This window comes from Hippopotamus amphibius, chromosome 3, assembly GCF_030028045.1.
Source record: "Hippopotamus amphibius kiboko isolate mHipAmp2 chromosome 3, mHipAmp2.hap2, whole genome shotgun sequence".
NCBI classification, from domain to species: Eukaryota; Metazoa; Chordata; class Mammalia; order Artiodactyla; family Hippopotamidae; genus Hippopotamus; species Hippopotamus amphibius.
Genome location: NC_080188.1, coordinates 109010200 through 109023150, shown reverse-complemented (window position 1 = coordinate 109023150; position 12951 = coordinate 109010200). Strand labels below are relative to the sequence as shown.

At 34.6% G+C, this 12951-nt stretch overlaps 1 pseudogene; it reads right to left on the bottom strand.

Moving 5' to 3' along the window:
- Positions 1–3644: 3644 nt before the first annotated feature.
- Positions 3645–4525, bottom strand: LOC130848605 (olfactory receptor 4C13-like; annotated as a pseudogene).
- Between the last annotated feature and the right edge of the window lie 8426 nt (positions 4526–12951).

The window sequence follows — 12951 nt, the reverse complement described above, 5'->3', positions numbered from 1 at the left end:
TTTATAGCACTCATCTTTACTTTTGAACTCCTCTTTGAGTCTACATGAAGACAAAACACTATGGCAAGAGAAAAAAAAATGTTGAGTACTTATATATTTAGGTTTTGATTACTTTTGAGTTTATTATGAAGTCAGTATTTAGTATTGTGTAAATTAAACATGTAGATGGGTAACTATCTTATTTTTAAATTCTTATAATAATAAATTTTGTTTTCATTGTTCTACCATTTATGCAAATCATAATTTTTAAATTTTATCTTCAGATGTACATTAACTAATAATTATGAATCCTACTATAGTACTGGCACTTTACACCAGGTAAACTGTACAGTATTTCTTCAAACTAGTTCTTTCTTTTGCCAATTCTGGAATTAGATTAACTTGATAGTAATGAAAATAAATCTATTCTTCAATTTTACTTAGAGATGGTAAATTGCATTTATTTCAGTCACTTAAGTTTAATTGTACAATATCCATATGGAATAGAAAAAAATAGGCAATGATATTCACAATTTATAACAAGGAAATATAAGACAGGGAATAAGAATACCATTTGCCCAAGGGAAATAAGAAGCTAGGCCACTAAATGCTGGACAAGGATTCTTATCTTAAACTATTGTCTTACAACTAAGGTATCATGACACATTTATGCTGCCACCAACTGCAAGGCCTATTACAATTATCTATGAAAAGAAATATTGATATTTGAAATTATTTTTGAAATAAATTTAAATCACTTCAACTCAGAAATATTCCTATATAGATCAACACTCACTCACCATATTCAAATATGCTTGCATTAATAATAAGAAAAACAAATTGCACATAACTCTTGACTGGCTCCAGAGTATGTGGTCACTGTGAGTGGCATGTGTCATGAAGGAAAAGAGCTTAGTAAAACTGAGAACACATGAGTAAACCTAGTTTGACTGGACACTTCAATATTAGAGTCCAGTAATAATATGTGATGGCAGATGCCAAAGACAGTCTGCTTGAGGATTTGAAACTATCTAAAGAACTATAAGGGATATGGATTTTGTTGAAGTGTCATCATGAAAATGTGATGAAATTGTCATTCAACTCTAGGATAAAACACAGAGTCAAATGAGAGAATTAGCACGTGCTGACAAAGTCACCATTCATAACCTCATAAAAAATTGAAATTAATTTACAATGGCCCATTGAGTGGCCATCCAGTCTCTCCTAAAGTAGTTACAGTGCTGGGTGGAGAGATTACTTTAGAACCCCTACCCCTGTCTAGTCTAGCTCCCCAGGACCTAGAGAAGCATAAAAGGGAAAGAGAGTAGAGTTAGGCCTAAATCAGTGAAGGTTTTCGTGAAAATATTTCTTCAAGAGAGGAGTTCCTGGAGCAATGCCAGGAAAGTCTGTTTCTAGAATACAAATCCAAGGACAGAGGGGTTTAAAACCTTGGAGAGAAAGCCACACAGATTCTCAACCTTGAAGGGTAAAACAGGATGAAAGCAGGATAAATTATATATGGATCTTACCACAGTTGATCAGAAGTTAATTGAAGGATCTTTTGATCTTTGATAGATTCAGGGACTAATTTCACAAAAACCAGGTACCTGCCTTAGTGTTCTTATGTCAGCTTCATGCATTTCAATAGACAGAGAGACATGTTCTCAAAGTACAAAGCAATCAAGAGCAGAGCTCATATTGTGTTAGTCCAATCCAAAGAATCTTTCATCCCTGAAGGACATTTCCTAAGTTATTTACCCAAAATGGAAAAGTTTGGGGGTGGTGGGCCTTCATCTCATAACTCCTCCAATTTTATTTCTCAGTGAAGTAGCAGGGCTTCACTGGTGGTGCAGTGGTTAAAAATCTGCCTGCAAATGCAGGGGACATGCATCCCATCCCTGGTCCAGGAAAATTTCACATGCTGCAGAACAATTAAGTCCATGTGCCACAACTACTGAACATGTGTGCTGCAACTACTGAAGCCTGAATGCCTAGAGCCTGTACTCCACAACAAGAGAAGCCACTGCAATAAGTCCATGCACTACAATATCCATGTCCCTGCTCTCCACAACTACAGAGAACCCATGGGCAACAACGAAGACCCGATACAGACAATAAATAAAAAATAAAATTAATTAATTTAAAATTTCTCTTAAAAATGTTTGAAGTAGCAGCAGATACAACAATATTATGGCTATAAACATATTGGCTTGGGCAAAATCACAGAATTTGGAAACACCTTCTAACTTACCTAAGTAAAGTACTTGTAGAAATAGGGTAAGTTGTTTAAGGTTATAGAAGATGATGGCATAGTGAGAAATAATACTTATGTCTCCTGATCCTGAAGCTAGTGTTCTTACTTCCATCATATTTTTATAACAGTAATGTTTTCTAAATATTTTTACATCATAAAGTCCATCAATTTCTTCAATAAAACTTATGGCACCCATGAAGCGGAAGGCTGGAAATTTCTGTCAAAAGAGGAGAATAGAAACATATCTATGACATATACACACATTTGTATTTTGGTAGCAGACTACATTTACAAAAAAAGCCAAAATTAATTCACAACAAAATCTCATAAGTTAGACATTTGTTTAGCTGAGAAATATTGATATGTTACTTGGTCAACTATAGAGTAATGATTCCTGGTGTTTTTTCTATACATGTATATACACACATACATATAACTAATCTCTTGTAGCAGTTTTAAAAGAGGAGTCTAGGTTCAAGGAACTAAGTGTAAAGCCAACTTTCTAAGGGTGAAATTGTTTCATGAATTTATTTTACTGTGTGCTTTTGAAAAACATCTGCATTTAATTGCTACTAATAATTGTTAATCTAATAAAGTATCATCACCTATAGCATATCAATAAAAACCATAATGAAATACCAGCCCCAATACATTCTGTAAAATGTAAAGATCACAAGATGTGGAGTAAGAGTTCTTGGGCTTAAAGCTGACTTACATGTTCTATGCTAATTATTTAAACTTTCAGATCCTTCATTTATTCTTTAAAATAAGAACATTAAATTTTAATTTTATAATGTTGTTGGGACCATTTGAGACCACTAATATTTTCACATTAGTTTAAATACAATACAATTAATTTTTATAATCACTCACAATTCTTACCCAAAAAAATCAAGAAATACAATATAATTTTAAATATTAGGTATATCAGATGTGTGCCAAGGGGGTACTGGAAAGCATCTTTTTTCTATGTTATATTCCGCACCATCCTAAATACCAGGAGGCCTTACAGTTTTCTGAGAGCAAACTGCTTATATACACAGGCATATTATGTAAGTATGTAGTTGGACTGGAAAATCTTCCAATACTACAAAACAAGAGAGGTTCTGATGAAATGTTGTCTTTTCTCTGATATCCTTTGAAATGGTTGAAGGAGTATCAGATTTGGATTTAGGAGAATGCAGATCAGACACTAGCTCTGTCTCTGATACAGGACAGATTATAACTTTTTTGACTTTACTCTTCTTCACCTGTGAGATGGGAATAATCATAATAATGCCTGCATAATAATCATAATAATCTCTCAGCACCTGCAGAGGTGCTTTTAGTGTTGGGTGAGTGGAATAGGAAGGGCTTTCTAGTCATGACATTTGAAAAGGTAAAGATCATGTTGGAAATAAAATCTTCATATTCATTTCTTATCTGAAATGGCATTCCTGTTTAATAACATTCTAATGGCATTTTTGTCCTCTGTATTCCTTACAGAATAGATAACAGGGTTTAATGTGGAAGTAACAGGAATATAGAACACTGCCACAGCTTTACCCATAGGAAAAATAGCTCCTGGTCCCAGCTACATGTAGACAGGCCTTTTTTTCTTCCTGCCCAGCCCTGAGTCCTCAAGGAGCACAGGATGACCACACAGGATACCAACAATATTACAAAAGTGATCACAGGGATTCCCCCACCATTGGCAGCAACCAAGAGACCAGCAAGGACAGTGTCAGTGCAGGCAAGTTGTATCAGGGGGAAAATGTCACACATGAAGTGATCCATGATGTTTGGGCCAAAGAATGGGATCCAGAAGGTGATGAGGATCTGTCCAATCAAGTAGAGAAAACCCACTGCCCAACACACCCCCACCCGGAGGCAGCATATGTGGTGCTTCATGATGGTGACATAGAGCAGAGGTCTGTAGATGGAAATGTGGTGGTCAAAGGCCATGACCACAAGGAGGACAATCTCTGAAGCTGCCAAGAAATGTGCAATAAAGGGCTGTGTCATGCAGCCTCTGAAGGAGACAGCTGTCGAATCAGAGAGCAAATCAGCTAGCATTTTAGGGATTATGGAAGAGGAATAGCAGGCATCTATCAAAGACAACAAGGCCAGGAAGAAATACATCAGGGAGTCCAAAGTCTGGCTGCAGAATATAGTCACCACAATGAGCAGGTTGCCTGTGATCATGACACTGTAGGTGATAAGTGACACCAAAAGTAAAATTCTCTGTATCTGAGGATGCTGTGTAAGTCCCATTAGAATGAATGAAGTCACATTCATCCTGCCTTCTTCCATTTCAATACTGATGATAAATTCAGAAGTGGAGAATTAACCTGTAAAGACGATATTTTTAATAGTAAGGTGATGAGAAATTTATACCTTTCTTTTTCAGGTTAGTCCAAAGCATTTTAATAATAGAAGCTATTATTTTCCATGGCTTGCAGGAGTCAAAGAAATATGCTATTGTCTACTTTTTGGAAAGAGTGAACTTTTTGTTTTTTTCCCCTGCTTTTTAAGAGTGAACTTTTGAAGCTATTTTATTCAGCTTGTTATAAAGATGCTAAGATCCTTCTTCCACAACTTCTAACAAGTAGCTCTTGGTCTTTGCTGGAGGAAATTCAGGCACAGGGAGCTCACCATGTAATAAACCTGATTGCTTCTCAGCCAATAAGATATATTAAGGATTCTTCCTTAAATATTTTTTAAAAATGTACAAGTATTGGCTCTGGTTCTGCATACAGTTTATACACAGCTTAAATCTAATTCACCCCCCTCTTCCATTTAAAAGCCACTTAAATAAGTCTGAGACATTGGTCTGTATCTGTTTTCACTCCTTTATCACCAGTACTTGGTTCAGAGTCTGACTCATACTGGTGTTCAATAAAATAGGTGAATAAATAAGTTGGAAGACTCTCATTCCCCTTGTGTTTTCCTTCTTCCCTGCTAATTCCAAAAATACCATTTACTCTTTTTCTTAAAACACAAAAAAACAAACAAACAAAAAAACTGGGTAAACAGTTGGAACATTAATTAGATGTACTCTTCCGCCCACTGAGATCTCTATCTCTCTACACCCCGAGAAGCTGTTTTCCCTGACATGCTCCAATCAGCTCCCTTACATTCTGGCCAAGAGGTAGCACAAACAATATTAGAGGGTAGATGAGAAGAAAAGAAAGAATATCATGGGGTTTACTGTCTTGGATCCCTGTTGTGGTTTGTCAATGGCTGGGTGCCTTTAACTGAGGCTGCACTGCTTTGGATGGACCTCCTGGGTTCCTGAGATGTCTCTCCCCTGCTCTCCCAGGTTCCATTGTGGTGATGGCTTCCTACTGTTACCAGACCCAGGGGTGCTGTATCATCCTTTATTAGTTTCTCTCAACTCTCTCCATAGCTTGACAAGTAAACATATTAAACACTTTTTAATCTCCCATTTTAATTATGTTTTCTTGACAGGTTTCCAATGAATGCCGAAAGTTTGTGTTTTTAATTTGTGAAAAAAAAATAGATAAATAAATTAGAAAACACTTTTCTCTTTAATAAATGTATTTTATTCATAAGGCATCTGTACTTCTTTTGATGTATAGCTGCTAAATATATTTAACTTTTGTGAAGAAAAATTATTATAAAGGATTGAAATGTAATATAGAGATTATTGGATGTCTTCATGGAAATCTGTGTGTTATCTATAGCACTCATGGAATTATTGATTCTATGGGATTCATGCCTTTTACTGCCTTTTAACTATTTTATAAATCTTTAATTTGAAGAGAACTGATAAAAACTCAATTAATTCTTATTCATCAAAATGCAAATGTTTTTGGTGGAAGTTTGATTGATTCCCCTGATCATTACAGGTAAAGACAGATGATTTTGTATATATTTGTAAATAAATTACACTTCCCTGATGGAACAGTGTTGAGTGTGCATTGGACTTTCCTTTTGACTGACTATAATATGTTACTAGTTCCCTCATTAATCAATGAGCTAAATAAAATCTTTGTCATGTGTTCATTTTTTATTTGTATGTCATGATTTCACTTTTAAAAAATAATTTTCCTCTGCTTATTAGAATGAACACCATTTTACAGAGAAAAGTTAAAAGACTCATGAAAGTCTAGATATTCTTACCCTATGCATTATTTCACCATGTTTTTTTTTTCTGTTTTTATAAAAATTTCTTTAAGACTTTGAAGTCAAAATTTCCAATAGAATACTCTCATCTCTGTTTCCACTTTCTGTGATGTCCAAAAATTACAAGTTCTAAGATGGTTAAGGATTAAGGAAATTAAGCCTACCTTACTCTTGAAAGATATTATTATTTAGTAAATTATAAAGTTCTTTTTGAAGATCAGAGATGACTATGGTAAGTAATGATCAAAACCTAATATTGACTGCATTATATATGCTAAGCATAGTGCAAATAATTTTATATGAACTATCTCATTTAATATTTTTTAGAAAGAGTTACATGTGATTGGAAGTTAGGAAAATTGAGATATGAAGAAGTTCAACCTTGCACCCCAGAACATATAGTTAGTGAGGAGCAGACCTGAACATCCAATTTGAGACAGTCTGACCTCAAGTCTTGATCTTGATCTTGGCCACACATTATCCCCCATCCAAAAACTTACCAAATAGCAAGAACTTTCTTTAACATCCATCTGTTGTAAACAATGAGAGGATGAAGGGCAGCATGTAAAAACACACCAGCCCAGGCCAAGAGCAGCAGCAGAACACGCACTCGCTGACTCATGATCGTCAAATAATGCAAGGGTTTGCAGATGGCCATGTAGTGGTCATAGGCCATGACCACCAGGAGTAAAATTTCAGCACCACCAAATAAGTGTCCTATAAAAAGCTGGGTCATGCATGCTTGAAATGAAATGGTTTTCTTTTCACAAAGGAAGTTTTTCATCATATTTGGAATGGATGTAGTAGAATAAACAGCATCCATAAATGACAAGTAGCCAAGAAAGAAGTACATGGGGGCATCCAGGGTTGGGCTGAACACCACAGTCAGGACAATGAGTAGGTTGTCCACCACCGTCACAATGTAGATGAGCAAGAACATGACGAATAATATTTTCTGACCCTGGAGGCTCTGAGTGAGCCCCAAGAGGACAAACTCAGTTATATTTTTCCTTTGTTCCATAGATTCTTGTAAATGTCTTATTTCAGAGTTCAGGACAAAATTACCTGTAAATATAATTATTATTAAAGACTTACTGAAGTATTACGATCATATGTTCATTCATTCAATAAATACGCAGTATAGTTTATTCTCTTCAAATACTTTCAGATATTAAAATCTATTTTAATATTGATTATTATAATTTAGGGAAAATAGTTTAAACAGCCTGTTATGTAATCAATATTATAGTGTATTATTATAAGGTATTTAATATTGATTGTATAATAGGCTGATCAAAACATTGTCCTTAAACTCAACAATCTTATAAACTAATAGAAAGTCAAGTAATTAGAGACATTTTTGGGAAAAGGACACATTATTAAATAAATGAGGTGCCATGACTAGCTTTCCATCTAGAAGCTAATTAAATACTACATATAGCTAGTAACTTATACAAAAATGAATACTGATGAAAGGTTTAATAAAAAAAGTAGAGCAAGGTTTACCTCATATATAGTTTCCAGCTAATGTAGAAGGTGAATTTCTACATTCTAGGAGGGGAATAATCTCCTTAAGGAATCACTGAAATCCTAAATAGATATATTTGACAATTTCTAAATTTTTTAAGGATGTAGGAGATGATGCCACAACACCAATAGACAAAAGTAGTTTGGAGAAAGGTTTATGTTAGAGGATGTACACAGAGGTAATAGCTAAAATAGAAAAAGATCTCTAAGAAACTAACTAATAAAATATTAAAAATGAAATAAATAATAATATCAACAAAAAATTAAAGGAAGAATATATCTAAATGGCCAAAAATCATATGATAGGATGCTGAAGCTCATCTGTGAACAGAAAAGTAGGAACTGAAACAATGGTTTGCTTACCACAATATTACTTTGGGGACTTCAAAGTCACTGAATCAAAGTCTACAGAGGCTACCTCATCTTTTCATTTTTAACAGGCTAACAGTCTACTTTAGGGAATATATCAATTGAACTTTGATCAGAGTTACAAATATCTGTCCATGAAAATGTCCCCAAAGATTTACACTTGTAATTAGTTTCTAAGAATGTCTTCAAGAAAGTAAATTTATTCCAGATCCTTAGAATATGAACATACCCAAAATGAGTATTATAGGACAGAATCAATCTTTAGATATTTTAGTAATCATAATGGATTCCTAACATGGCTGATTATGAAAATCCCAAAGGTTAACTCTAAAAGACTGAATTCTCACACCACCAATGTACTCTTGAAAAATAAAAAGCCTAGTTCAGAATTTTGTGTCTACATACACTTACTGGGTTACCTGCATAAGGAGAAAGCCGGTCAATCCATGTTCTGTGCTCTGGTGTCTTCTCCCTTGTCCTTCATGCACTGATGCCATCTCTGAGAACACAGAGACTAAGATATATGCAGCATCATTGGACCTTGAACTGCTTCCACATGACCAACTCTTTCCATGCTTGCAGGAAATCTAATTCATTTCAGTCATTCAGAAAACTATTACTTTTCAAATTGTTGGAATTTTCAAAATGGATATGAATATTCTGATCCCTAAAGAACTGTGAATCTTAATTGAACAGAAACTCAAAATATTCATTGTTGCATGATTTTTTCTGATAAGAAATAAGTGTTAAACCAACATTTTGATTGGAGAGAGAGAAAAATTCAAGTTATGTAAGATCAGTTTACAATAAAGAATTTGCTGTTTGTGTTTATACCAGTAAAAGTGAAATAGTGAAATAGCCTTTGCAGCATTTTGATTCTCAATCACTTATACTGTCCTATCTTCATACAGTAGTGTTGGACTTTGCTTTTGCTGAAGGATGGAGAATAATTTCATGTGCGTAATTTACTATGTTTTGAGTCCATCATTTCAATTCAAGAAGAAGCCTGTCTTGCTGTTACTGCTACAGACAAATTCTCCCTGACATAAGGGTGAAGGGCTGTAAGCACTTTCTCTATATTTAACTGCAGCACATACTATTGAGTCATTCATTTCCTGCTTCTCCAAGGCTTAATTTGTCTAATTAAATTCATTGAGACTTTAGTCATAAATTTGAGTGTAGACTCTTTATCTCCAGAGATGCCTCCAGGATAATCACCATGCAGAACAGGACTTAGAGAACCCTGTTATCTGGGGGAAAATCACACAAAAAAACTTGAGGTCATATCACCAAAAGGGAAAAGTCCAATCTGGGAAGAAATTAAGTATGAAAAATCTCTTGTTTAAATCATGACTTTCAAAGTAGGCAAATCTCTTTACGTCTAAGCTTTGTCTTTGAAGATGATATCTGAACCGATTTCCAAAAATAATGAATGGTAATTTCAGAACAAGTCATTTAAAGTTTATTTCAAACGCAGATAAAAGTTGTCAAATAATTTCAGACAAGCAAGTTGATAGAATCCATGTTAGGATCAACCTGGGGAAAAAGAGAACTTTTGTGGGATTATTCCACTCAGGTCAAAGTGCTCATGGGGCATTCACCAAATGAGAAAAGGCCCTAGCCCATGACACAAGTTCCAGTACATTTTTAAGGACTTAAATCATAAAGCATATATATATTATAATACTGTAGTTCAACTAGAAATTGATAACAAAAATATAACATTTTGCAATTATTTACAAATTAAGCAACAAAGGCCTAAAATATCCCATGGACAATTTCAGGTAATTTTCAACAGAAAGCTAATGATACATGTATTAAAAAGAAATATGAAAGGTATCTATGAAATAGCTATATATGTATATATGGGACATATAACATAATATAATATAGTATATAATACAATGCAATTTTATATGTATAAATCAACTGATTGCAGCTAAAGGAGTGCTTAGAGAGAAATTTTATAGCTTTAAATCCAAATATAAGAAAACAATAAATATTTTAAGGAATGAACTAAGCTTCTATCTCAAGATGCTAGAAATGGAAAATGAAAATAAACCCAGAGAACACTGTAGTATGAAAACAGTATTAAAAAGACAAACTTCATTGAAAGAGTAATTGATGGAAAATAACAAATCTATTTAAAACCAAGAATTGGTTCTTTGAATGTTAAATAAATTGATAAGTTTCTAGGAAAATAGACTAAGAAAATATATGAGAAAGAACACATTATTAGAATCAAGATTGATGAGATGGTCATTACTGCAGATTCTATAGACTGCAAAAAAGATAATATAACAATATGATAAATGAATTTATGTCAGTATACGTTTCATCAGAAGAAAATGGACCACTGCCATGAAAAAGACAACTGTCTAAACAAACACAGAAAATTAGTGAAAAACTGGAATAACCTAATACCTACATAATTTATTTATTTAGAATTCTACTGTTCCCTCCACCAAATTTCATTCCCATGTAGTTTTCATCAATCAACACCCTTTGGATCATGAAAACCAAATAATGCAAGGGCTTACAGATGGCCACGTAGTGGTCGTAGGGCATCACCAAAAGAAGGAGAACCTCTGATCCACCAAAAGTGCTCTGGAAAGAGCCAGGTCGTTAAAGATTCAAAGGATTTGGTATTTTGCGGAGAGATCAAGTCTGAAATCAATTTGCAGGAAATAGAAAAGGAATAAATTAGATCTAAATATGATAAGCTGACAAGAAAACAGTACATTGGTGGGTTCCAGGTCTTACTGACATTTACACTCATAAGGAAGAGCAGGTTGCCCAGCATGGTCAAAATACAGAACAGCGAGAACAAAACTAAAGGACTTTTGCTCCTTCAGATTTTGTGTGAGGCTTAAGAAGATGAATTAAGTTACATTGTTTCTTTGTTCCACCCAGTATGTACAGGAGTTGAGTTCACATATTATAAGCAGTTAGCCTACAAAACAAGCGGGCAAATGTTTAAATGCATTGTAAGTTAATCATTTTTATGTATCCATTCCATTAAAATAATGTGTATGGATTATCAATTTATATGCAATGTGGCACAGACATTGTGATGACCTTGTTAATAAATGCCTAGTTCCCTACCCCCAGTGATATGATACACAATGATTCATCAAACAATTCCAGACTAATGGAAAAAGTGCTATTATGAGAATATTGACAAAATGCTAAGGGTCACAGTGTGGGAATATATCAATCTGGAAGCAGAGCAGTCTTCCCAACAAAAGCAATGCTGTAGTTAAGTTTTAAAGGAAAAATGAAAGAATAAGAAACCATGACAAGGGAAATGCATGAGAAATACACAATTTATAAAGTCACAAAGCTATAATACTTGAGACAGACATACAGGGTGATGTGATCATGATGGTAGAGTAGAAAGACCCTGAACTCAAGTAACTCCCAACAAAACACTAAAATTACAACTATTTATGGAACCACTATTGATGAGGATGACCTGAAGACAAGTAAATCCTCTGTTACTAAAAACATAAAGCAGGATTTACGACAAGACTGATAGGAGGGCGACTACAGGGTATAGTCAAGTCCAAAACCTCAGGTGGGCAACACACAAACAAGGGAGAATCCAGTTGCAAAGGTTCTCCCACAGGAGCAAAGGGGTCTGAGCCCCACATAGTGCTCCTCAGTCCAGGGGTCCTGCACTGGGAAGGTAATCCCCCCTAACATATATGATGTTGAAAGCCAGTGGGGATTCCTTGTGGGAGAACTAGGGGGCTGTGGAAAATAGAGACTCCAGCTTTAAAGGTCACACACAACTTCACACACAGTCCAAGAAGAAATAGAAATCTGAAAGCAGCCTGAATCACACCAAGTTGCTGATGTTGAACAGAGCCTCCCAGGGAGGTAGGAGAAATTGGGACTCACTTTGGGACATAAATGCTTGTAGCAAACATTTTAGGTAGCTACTATTTCCCCTATTTAAAATACATGTTTTTAAATAACCTACTCTTAAAAAAAAATTAAGGAGCATAATATGGTTATTTAAACACAGACCAAACTGAAATTCTTGCTGTACTTCAAACTACACAAATCTCTTCAGTTCTTCTCACCTGTATCAATGCTCTCATAGAATGTTTTCCATCTTACCCATTACCAGCAAAAGTATGTTTTTCATTTACTTCTTTACTTGCTTACTATTCATCTGTCACCCATTGTAACTTATGCTCACATAAAAAATGTTTAATAATAAAACATTGTATACTCAGCTCCCATAACTCTCTGGCCCACTGTAGACATAGAGCAGTATTTTGGGGGTAAACTAAATAAGTCAAAATTTCCTAAATTGAATGTATTCTGGAGCCAATTTTTCCAGTAATAAATGTTAACACTAAAGGACAACAATGGGAAAAGTGCTATGGAAATAGCATCTATTTAGCTTTTCAAGGTGCTACCTCCAGCCCAAGCAGAGTATCAATTTCCTCAATAATTGAATTACTCTATTTTCCTCTAAATATCTCTTTCACCCAAGTGTTACTTCCTGTGAAATTTGACCATTTGAATTTCATTTCTTGAGCCTATTACATCCCGCTTTTCATAATGCTCATGAAGGGTACTATATCTGCAGAAAAGAGATCATTGTATGACAGTTCTTTGACACAAGAAGAATCAAGGGAGTGTAAGTAACCTGTGAAAGAGAGGACAACAAAGAGATGAAG